This window comes from Tachypleus tridentatus, unplaced genomic scaffold (genome assembly GCF_004210375.1).
Source record: "Tachypleus tridentatus isolate NWPU-2018 unplaced genomic scaffold, ASM421037v1 Hic_cluster_1, whole genome shotgun sequence".
NCBI lineage: Eukaryota > Metazoa > Arthropoda > Merostomata > Xiphosura > Limulidae > Tachypleus > Tachypleus tridentatus.
In genome coordinates, this window is record NW_027467777.1 from 7044418 (window position 1) to 7055975 (window position 11558).

At 32.9% G+C, this 11558-nt stretch overlaps 1 long non-coding RNA gene across 1 annotated transcript; it reads left to right on the top strand.

Annotated features, from left to right (window-relative positions):
- The first annotated feature begins 922 nt into the window (after positions 1-922).
- Positions 923-8535, top strand: LOC143241972 (uncharacterized). Its single transcript, XR_013022374.1, has 2 exons — positions 923-1049; positions 7491-8535. It is a non-coding gene; the product is annotated as an uncharacterized LOC143241972 (long non-coding RNA).
- Positions 8536-11558: the final 3023 nt, after the last annotated feature.

Consider the following 11558-nt stretch of genomic DNA (forward strand, 5'->3'; position numbering starts at 1 on the left):
GAATGGTATTCAACACGGTGAAATATAGAATTAACGTTGTAGTATTATTGGAATATGTGAATGGTATTCAGCACGGTCAAACATGAAACTTAACATTTTAGTATTATTGGGACATCTGTATGTGCATCATCAAAGAGAAATATAGACTTTATTATTGCTAACTGTATTAAAAAATTAGGCATCACTGAGTTTTCCTAGAGTTCAGTGTGTCAGCTCGCAAGGTTCACCGTTTGAGGTACTATATTGTGTTGAACACTTTCACCTTTTAGGGTTTATAATGTTGACACTGAATTTTGGTAAACGCGTAGGTAACGGATGCTGCTGGCTGGTTGTCTCTCTCTGGTCAGCAGTTCCAAATTAGGAATGGTTATGTCGAAATCTCGGGAATCTGTGTATGATACTTTTAACCTGTGTGTTACATGATGTCTAGTTCGGGTTAAAACACTTATACCGAGTAGTAAAAACAAAACAAGCATTAATTATCTTAATAAATCCTAATTTTTGTTGTAAGAAAAGAACAACAACATGGACTTCGAGAAATTGTTTATACAGTTTCATGCAGTAACTGAAAACGATGCGGAGTCAATAAATTAGTAGCAGATTTCTCTTCATGTTTCGTTTTTAGCTGTTAAATATAACAAAATACTCACACTGTAACCTTTCTGTTTCTAAATATTATTTTTCATTCTTTTCATTTTTTACAATTAACTTGGAGAAAAGCTAACAAGCAAAATTTATCCATATGAGTTGATAATATTTTTTCACTCTTTTCCTTTTTGGTTTGATATTAAGAATGGTCTATATTTGCTGTTCCCACCGTGGATATAAAACTTAATTTTTAGCGTGAAATGTCCTCAGACTTATCTCAGTGAGGAGTAAATCTCATATGAGTTCATCGTTACTAGGTAGCGCTACCAAACAATCGGGGAGTGTCCGCGCGGCCTGTTTGTGTTGTTTATTTTGGGAAGCGCTAAAAGTAGCGTGTCGTTCTACAGTTAGTTACTTGTGTTGTAGCAGAGGTTTCAACGATTCACGCAGTAGAATTCCGAGTAAGTATAATTTATTATTTTTCTTTAGTTCATTCTAGTTAGGGATATAAACACGTTATAATAGTTTGTTTATAATAAAAATGCAAGAGGTTACAATAAATTTGAAAACCAGTATTGTACATAATTATAAGCCATATATAATAAAGGGGAGGGAACAATGTATAGTCACCGAAGTTCCAAAACGTGCAGTGGTTCACTGAATTTTAACAACGTTTTAGGGTTCAAACAATTTTTGAATAAATTGGGTCAAAAGGTGTGCTTATAGGACATTAATATGAACGATATCACGTTCAGAAGCATGCTGTGTCGCTCCCCTTTATCACTATGGTAACAGCGTTATAGACATCGCTTCCTCGTTTCTTACAAGCTTAGTATTATCGGTATTACTTGTTTGCAGGAATAGCTAGCTAGCAGTGAGGTATATAGTATGTAATTCAGAATAGAAGGTTGAAAGTACATATTTCTGCTACGTACGTGTAATCATTCTAGTCATTTCTCTCGACCTTGAAACTTTACTCGTGATGAAAATGAATATTAAAAACTCCATTCGCATTGAACTGGTTTATTTCGTTTAGGCAAGAAACAATTCAGATAAGCAACGAGTAATGTTTGCTACAAACTTTGACAAAAACAGCAGTTGATAGCAGTTCAGCCAATCATTACACATAATGTTTGAGCTAAGAGTTTCTTCGATGCTTGTAATCTGTTTTGTTTAATGGACATAATGAAAACTAAAAAGAAAAAAGGAACAACCGTTTAACTGTTTTCTTTAAATCATTAAATATTTTCGAATTTTTACGAGTTATATTGTATAATGCTGATCTATAATGTTATAGAGCGATGGTTAGGTGGGTTATCTGTACTAAAGGGATTCCAAAACATGTTTCAGTCTCTCTTGTAGCTCTCAAACTGAACGAACTTCTCTTACTGATAAAACTGGTTTACTTCTTAAATATCTCAGTATATATGCCCATGAGATATTGAAGGCATCTCTGTTAATCTCTTGTATAGGTCATTCTATTGCTAAACAAACTAGCTGTACAAGTAGATGACCATTGTGTAGCTATGCTCTCAGTAACAAACATTTTAAACAAGTTACTTACGTCCAGCGCATTTCAGTTCTGTACTTCCTACCAGAAAGAGATTAATCCCTACCCCTTATAATGTTAAACAACACGGTTTAAAAGCCGAAAGTTAGCGTAGTAGAAACAATAGGCCTAAAATATGTGATAAAAGTCAAGTAAATTACACATGCCCATATTTCACAATTCATTTCGGATTTAAAATCAGAGATATGTAAAAGCATATGAAATCTGCTCTTTCAGTTAACATGTTCAATACCACTGGCTTCGTGGGCGGTGACTTGTGTCAGAGAAAATATACATCTGAAATGCCGTTTTTTCATGTCCCTTTATCATTAAAGACATTTAACTGTACTATCAACTACTTCTAACTGTATTGTGTAAGATATTTTAACTATATTGCTAAATACGTTTAGCTGTATCATGTAAGACACTTAACTATATTGTTAAATACTTTTAGCTGTATTACATAAGCCATTTAACCATATTGTTAAATACTTTTAGCTGTATTTAACCATATTGTGAAATTATTTGGCCCTGTATTAAAACATATAGTTTAAGACTTAGTTCTATGTGTAACCACATTGTTTAAGATTTTTAGCTATACTGTGTTAACTTTGTTAGCTCTACAATACTACAGGTTATCACTAACACACTTTAAGTTGTGCACATACATACATATATTGTGTAAGATACATTTATATGGTTTTAAGTTGTATAGTTTGTAACTTTAAAATTTGTTGTTTGCTATTTTGTAGACTTACCTTTAGGTTAACTGCTTAAGTTGTTTTAATATGAGTTGAAAGGTTTAACTGCACCGTGTTATCACATTTAACTGTATTGTTTGAGATTCTTAGTTTAATAATATAACTTCAATGTATTCTGAATTTTTGTGATATGGTATTTGATTAAGGTAATTGGAACTTTAAGTTTTTGAGACTTAACCATAAGGCATTGACAGAATATTTAATACTTAAATGAATATTTGCTGAGATATTATTTAATTCTGTTTCAGAGTGTACTAGCCAGAATTTTCAGTGAAAAAGAAAGTTTTGAACTCTGTAAATGTACAAGTCATGATTTTTACTTTGTCAGCAGATCCAGAAATAACCATGCATTTAAGTTCTTCTCTCCTTACTGACGATGTTCACAAATAACTCGGCTGTGCTAGCGTAGAGGTAGACTAATAACTACTCTAGCCTCCATTTAAACCTCTTGACAACTTCAGTCTTACAGCACATACTGGAAAGAGTTTCTGGTTTTACTTGTTTTTGTTATTTTTGCAAACTGAGGTGTTCACCAGAGAACAGAGAGATTTTGTGTTAAAACTCACATAATTAATTAAGTCACCGAAATTAACTACCTTATGGAACAGTTAGTGTAATTAGCCAAATTAGTAAAATAGAATATCTTATGGAACAGTTAATGTGATTAGCCAAATTAATAAAATGGAATATCTTATGGAACAGTTAATGTGATTAGCCAAATTAGTAATATGGAATATCTTATAGAACAGTTAATGTGATTAGCCAAATTAGTAAAATGGAATATCTTATGGAACAGTTCATGTGATTAGCCAAATTAGTAAAATGGAATATCATATGGAACAGTTAATGTGATTAGCCAAATTAATAAAATGGAATATCTTATGGAAGAGTTAATGTGATTAGCCAAATTAATAAAATGGAATATCTTATGGAAGAGTTAATGTGATTAGCCAAATTAGTAAAATGGAATATCATATGGAACAGTTAATGTGATTAGCCAAATTAATAAAATGGAACATCTTATGGAACAGTTAATGTCATTAGCCAAATTAATAAAATGGAATATCTTATGAAACAGTTCATGTGATTAGCCAAATTAGTAAAATGGAATATCATATGGAACAGTTAATGTGATTAACCAAATTAATAAAATGGAATATCTTATGGAAGAGTTAATGTGATTAGCCAAATTAATAAAATGGAATATCTTATGGAAGAGTTAATGTGATTAGCCAAATTAATAAAATGGAATATCTTATGGAAGAGTTAATGTGATTAGCCAAATTAGTAAAATGGAATATCATATGGAACAGTTAATGTGATTAGCCAAATTAATAAAATGGAACATCTTATGGAACAGTTAATGTCATTAGCCAAATTAATAAAATGGAATATCTTATGAAACAGTTAATGTGATTAGCCAAATTAATAAAATGGAATATCTTATGGAAATGGTAATGTATTTAGCCAAATTAGTAAAATGGAATATCTTATGGAACAGCTAATGTGATTAGCTAAATTAGCAAAATGAAATATCTTATGGAACAGTTAATGTGATTAGCCAAATTAATAAAATGGAATATCTTATGGAACAGTTACTGTGATTAGCCAAATTAGAAAAGTGAAATATCTTATGGAACAGTTAATGTGATTAGCCAAACTAGCAAAATGGAATACCTTATGGAACAGTTAATGTAATTAGCCAAATTAGCAAAATGGAATACCTTATGGAACAGTTAATGTAATTAGCCAAATTAGTAAAATGGAATACCTTATGGAACAGTTAATGTAATTAGCCAAATTAATAAAATGGAATATCTTATGGAACAGTTAATGTGATTAGCCAAGTTAGTAAAATGAAAGATTTTGTAGAACAACATATAAAACTAAATATCACATTATAATCACAATGTGTGAAAATGTGTGACTAGTACACAAATTTAGTGTGATGTATTTTCTATTCCTGTAAAAGGTTTTATTAAAACTTAAGCCTAATGCCACCTAGGATTATTTTGTTTGTACATGCTCTTCAACATGTATCTCAGAGGATACTATTGTCGTGTTATTTATTGAAGGATTTAGATCCCAGTTAGATAATGCTGTGTGAAATTGGATGTGAGAACCACTTTCTTTATGTAGAGGTGGTAGCTTTGGTAAACTGTAAAAACGTCATATAATCTATGAGTACAAATAAAATTGAACAATTATGAACAAAGGGCTCAGCAGGTGATAAGATTCTTAGTTGTGTATGTACAGGTTTATTACATTAGGTAATATCTGTTCATGCTGGATTTACATGATGTGTATTTTAAGAACCTTGGATATGAAGAAAAGTCCCAAATAAAAAAAACTTTAGAAACCTGCTTGCAAGATATTGAAAAGGTATATCTTTGTGATTTTTCAGAATGAATAAACATTTTATCCATTGTAATTTGTTTGTTAGATACCTCTCAGAGTTTTCTATAACACACTGTGATGATGTATTTCAAATTGGATGTAATAGTGCTTAAGAACTAATGATATAAACTGGTTGGTAGGCTATTTATTCTTTCACCCTTTATCAGATGTTGTGGTCCCTGGGTTAAATGTGTGTTAGTTACAATGTTTCTATAGTTTTGTTTATTCTGCTAATTCTCTCCTTACTCAGTTTGTTCGACATTTGTAGTGTTGCGATGGTAAAACTGATGTGGACATTGAACTTGGACTTATGTCTGTTTGATTAAAGGTTAAATCAGTCTAAAAAAACACATTTTTGTATAAGTAACTATAAAATAGAAGTATGTGGCTGTTGATAGTCTTAAGTTACTATATTAAGCAACCATTAAACCTGAAATACCAGGTCTTATGGTAATATGTCACCCTGCAGTATAAGTTACTATAATAAGTAAATATTTAATCTGAAGTACCAGGTCTTATGGTCATATGTCACCCTGCAGTATAAGTTACTACAATAATTAAATATTTAATCTGAAGTACCAGGTCTTATGGTAATATGTCACCCTGCAGTATAAGTTACTATAATAAGTAAATATTTAATCTGAAATACCAGGTTTAGGGTTATATGTAACCCCACAGTATAAGTTACTATAATAAGTAAATATTTAATCTGAAGTACCAGGTCTTATGGTAATATGTCACCCTGCAGTATAAGTTACTACAATAAGTAAATATTTAATCTGAAGTACCAGGTCTTATGGTAATATGTCACCCTGCAGTATAAGTTACTATAATAAGTAAATATTTAATCTGAAGTACCAGGTCTCAGGGTCATATGTCACCCTGCAGTATAAGTTAGTATAATAAGTAAATATTTAATCTGAGGTACCAGGTCTTAGGGTTATGTGTCACCCTGCAGTATAAGTAAATATTTAATCTGAGGTACCAGGTCTTAGGGTTATGTGTCACCCTGCAGTATAAGTAAATATTTAATCTGAGGTACCAGGTTTAGGGTCATATGTCACCCTGCAGTATAAGTTACTATAATAAGTAAATATTTAATCTGAAGTACCAGGTTTAGGGTTATATGTCACCCCACAGTATAAGTTACTATAATAAGTAAATATTTAATTTGAAGTACCAGGTCTTATGGTCATATGTCACCCTGCAGTATAAGTTACTATAATAAGTAAATATTTAATCTGAGGTACCAGGTTTAGGGTTATATGTCACCCTGCAGTATAAGTTACTATAATAACTAAATATTTAATCTGAGGTACCAGGTTTAGGGTTATATGTCACCCTGCAGTATAAGTTAGTATAATAAGTAAATATTTAATCTGAGGTACCAGGTCTTATGGTCAGATGTCACCCTGCAGTATAAGTTACTATAATAAGTAAATATTTAATCTGAAATACCAGGTCTTATTGTTATATGTAACCCTGCAGTACAAGTTACTATGATAAGTAAATATTTAATCTGAAGTACCAAGTTTATGGTTATATGTCACCCTGCAGTATAAGTTACTGTAATAAGTAAATATTTAATCTGAGGTACCAGGTTTAGGGTTATATGTAACCCCACAGTATAAGGTACTATAATAAGTAAATATTTAATCTGAAGTACCAGGTCTTATTGTTATATGTCACCGTGCAGTATAAGTTACTATAATAACTAAATATTTAATCTGAAATACCAGGTTTATGGTTATATGTCACCCTGCGGTATAAGTTACTATAATAAGTAGATATTTAATCTGAGGTACCAGATCTTAGGGTTATATGTCACCCTGCAGTATAAGTTACTATAATAAGTAAATATTTAATCTGAAGTACCAGGTTTAGGGTCATATGTCACCCTGCGGTATAAGTTACTATAATAAGTAGATATTTAATCTGAGGTACCAGATCTTAGGGTTATATGTCACCCTGCAGTATAAGTTACTATAATAAGTAAATATTTAATCTGAAGTACCAGGTTTAGGGTCATATGTCACCCCATAGTTCGACTTACCATTATAAACAAGTATTTAACCGGAGGTATCAGATCTAGAAGTCATCTCAGTAATTTGTTTCTGAGAAATTAATCTAGGAATGATGTTAAAATGAATGAATTATCACATGAATGTGTTTTTTAATCTTTCATTTTTATACAGCCCACACATTACAACGAACAGCTGTTCACAGCTGATAGTATGGAATGAAAACTTATCATTGGTGATCTTCAAAAGTATTGTGACGACAGTTCCTGGTTATTCAGCAAAAACAAATTTACTATTGAATATGTCAGGTGAGTATATCTGATCAGTTATTGTTGCCAACTATGGCGTCACGGCAACACCGTCATCCTGGTGAGGGTTCACCTCGACATAAGACCCATCATCGGGTATGGGAACGAGAAGAGATTAAAACAACATATCAGGAGCAACAGTCAATGACCACAGCTGAAATTGTTGCAGCTCAGTCACAAACTTATGTTGATGAAAAGGAGTTAGAGTACAGACAGACAATCCAACAGTTAGCTGGTAAGCCTTACCCTTGTTATACTTTGCATGAAGAGTTTGATAGTAAAATATAACTGTATTAAAATACAGAGGGTCGAATGCTTTATATCAAAATTATTTTGAATATGTAAATCAGTAAGTCACATGAGGGACACAACTGATATACTTGCAGTGGAACGGAATGTATAAGAACTACATTTGGATATTAGTGGTTACAGATTGTGTGATGTTACAGAAGATCCTTGTTTAGAAGGGCGCTATACAGCCATTTATTATGCAAAATATTTATATGCTCAGACCTTAAAAAGGTTTTGAGATTGTGGTTTTTCAAAGACTGTGATAACCCTTGTACTTAGTGGCATTAGAAAACATAGAAATGTGGATTATTCTGGGATACTGGGCCATCCAGAAAGAAACCTAAAATATGTCAAACTTTAGCTGTAGTAAAATAAAGCATGGAGCTTTGTAACAGTTGTGCACTTCAGGTTAGATTTTTAGTTATGTAACAAGATATGTATTGTGTATTGCCTTATTTATTTTATATTCTTTCACAACTTATTGTGAATGTTGTCTGTTAGGGAGTTTTGTATTGGCTTCTTATATCGTTTTTTAATTATGTATCTGATAACCTCCTTTAAATATGTAATATTAATTAATATGACATAATAATGTCATTTTTTCTAAACACAGTTTTTAACAGAAGAAATTAAAATATACTAGAAATTCAGCGAATTACAATTTTAATATCATTGATGTTAGTTTACTTGTTTGCAGTTGGTTACGTTGTACCGCTGGTTACCTTAATCAGTTCATACAAGTAATCAAAACTACGATATGTACCTGTAATGTTATACATACAACAACTTCACTCATGAAGTATTACACGTTTGAACATTCTTTGATATATTGTTTAGGCAGAGTATTCATGATAAAACTTTGTAGAATGGACAGCAACTCCCTCTTGTGGAGACACAAGTGTAGAAAACGAAAGTCTTCTGAATACAAAAGGCGGAAGACTTTCGAAACGTCGTCCTCTACACTTGTGTCTCCACAAGAGGGAGTTGCTGTCCATTCTACGACGTTTCATAACGTTTGAACATATTTGGTGAGTTATCTAACAATGGTGCATTACCAGTTGAAAGTGTTTATTTAGTAATACATGCAAGAAAACAACGTTTCTATGTTAGACACTGGAAATAATACCACCATACTTTAATTATATGTAACTTGTAATGACGTCAGAAAACTTCGGTAAAATCTCCGAATGTCCTCTTGGTGACATCACGACAGACAGGCAATAACATGTTCTAAGTATTAAAAGGCATGTCACAACAGTGAATGTTACAATTAAAAACTTTAGGCTGAGAAACGTTACAACAACAACAAGGACTCTAACAAACTATACTCTTCAAAAAAAGAAACGCAAAAGGCAAAATTTGAGACAAATTGTTAACAAGTTTATTCCGGGTAATTCTGTATGACATGTGTGAAACTTTACACATTCACTGCTGAACATCCAAAGTCCGCAAAGGTGAAGTCCACGCTCACTAGGTGAAGTTTAACGTCACTCAACATCAATAACGAGTATGCCCCCGTGAGCATCAACAACTGCTTGGCATCTCCTGCCCATGGAAGCGATGAGATGACTAATCACATCTTGTGGAATGGCTGTCCACTCAGCCTGCAAAGCTGCTGCAAGCTGAGGTAGAGTCTGCGGTTGAGTTTGTCGCCGTCGCAGACGTCGATCCAACTCGTCCCAAAGATGTTCGATGGGGTTTAACTCTGGTGATCTGACGGGCCAGGGAAGAACGTTGATGTTGTGGTGTCTCAAAAAGACAGTGGAGAGTCGGGCTGTGTGAGGACGGGCGTTGTCACGGTCTGCCATATCGTGGACGGTCACGAGTTGATCCATGTTGTTGGTGACGATTTCATTGCCTTGTGACGGTGCTTGGGTGGACATTCACAGCTCTGGTAACATGTGATCGAGATTCGCCTGCTTCCAAGCGACCAATGGCGTTGTTGCGTTGTGCTTCAGTCAGTCTTGGCGTAACTGTATTGCGTGTGGGTGGCTTAACACTGAGCTATGGAAACCGAGAACCCGACACTTTTATAGGGATTTTGCACATGTTGCACTTGCAGAACATGCAGATCTCTCAAACAAATTTATTGGACACAAATGGGTTTTGGCGAAAAATCCGATGTTTTCCTCCGTTTTCAAAGTGCACAACTTTTATTGTCATTTTGGTCTGACAATCAGTGCCTTAACACGTGTAACATCACATACTCTGAGCTTGTAACGTTATTACACATATTTCTCTTTAAAATACAAAAAATATCCTTTTTTTTGAAAAGTATATAAATGTTACACCAACAACAAGGACTGTAACAAACTATAAACGTTACACCAACAAGAACTGTAACAAACTATAAACGTTACACCAACAACAAGGACTGTAACAAACTATAAACGTTATACCAACAAGAACTGTAACAAACTATAAACGTTACACCAACAACAAGAACTCTAACAAACTAGAAACTTTACACCAACAACAAGAACTGTAACAAACTATAAACGTTACACCAACAACAAGAACTCTAACAAACTAGAAACTTTACACCAACAAAAAGAACTGTAACAAACTATAAACGTTACACCAACAAGAACTGTAACAAACTATAAACGTTAAACCAACAACAAGAACTGTAACAAACTATAAACTTTACATCACAACAAGAACTGTAACAAACTAGAAACTTTACACCAACAAGAAGAACTCTAACAAACTAGAAACGTTAAACCAACAACAAGAACTGTAACAAACTACAAACGTTACACCAACAAGAACTGTAACAAACTATAAACGTTACACCAACAAGAAGAACTGTAACAAACTATAAACGTTAAACCAACAACAAGAACTGTAACAAACTAAAAACTTTATACCAACAACAAGAACTCTAACAAACTAGAAACGTTACACCAACAACAAGAACTGTAACAAACTATAAACGTTAAACCAACAACAAGAACTGTAACAAACTATAAACGTTACACCAACAAAAAGAACTGTAACAAACTATAAACGTTACACCAACAAAAAGAACTGTAACAAACTATAAACGTTACACCAACAAGAACTGTAACAAACTAGAAACGTTACACCAACAACAAGAACTCTAACAAGCTAAAAAGTTTATGCCAACAACAAGAACTGTAACAAACTATAAACGTTACACCAACAACAAGAACTCTAACAAGCTAAAAAGTTTATACCAACAACAAGAACTGTAACAAACTAGAAACTTTACACCACAAGAAGGACTGTAACAAACTAGAAACTTTACACCACAAGAAGGACTGTAACAAACTATAAACGTTACACCAACAACAAGAACTCTAACAAGCTAAAAAGTTTATACCAACAACAAGAACTGTAACAAACTATAAACGTTACACCAACAACAAGAACTCTAACAAACTAGAAACTTTACACCAAAACAAGGACTGTAAGAAACTAGAAACGTTACACCACAACAAGGACTGTAACAAACTAAAAACTTTAAACTATAATAAGGACTGTAACAAACTAGAAACGTTACACCACAACAAGGACTGTAACAAACTAGAAACGTTACACCACAAAAAGAACTCTAACTAACTAGAAACGTTACACCACAAGAAGGACTGTAACAAACTAAAAACTTTATACCAACAAC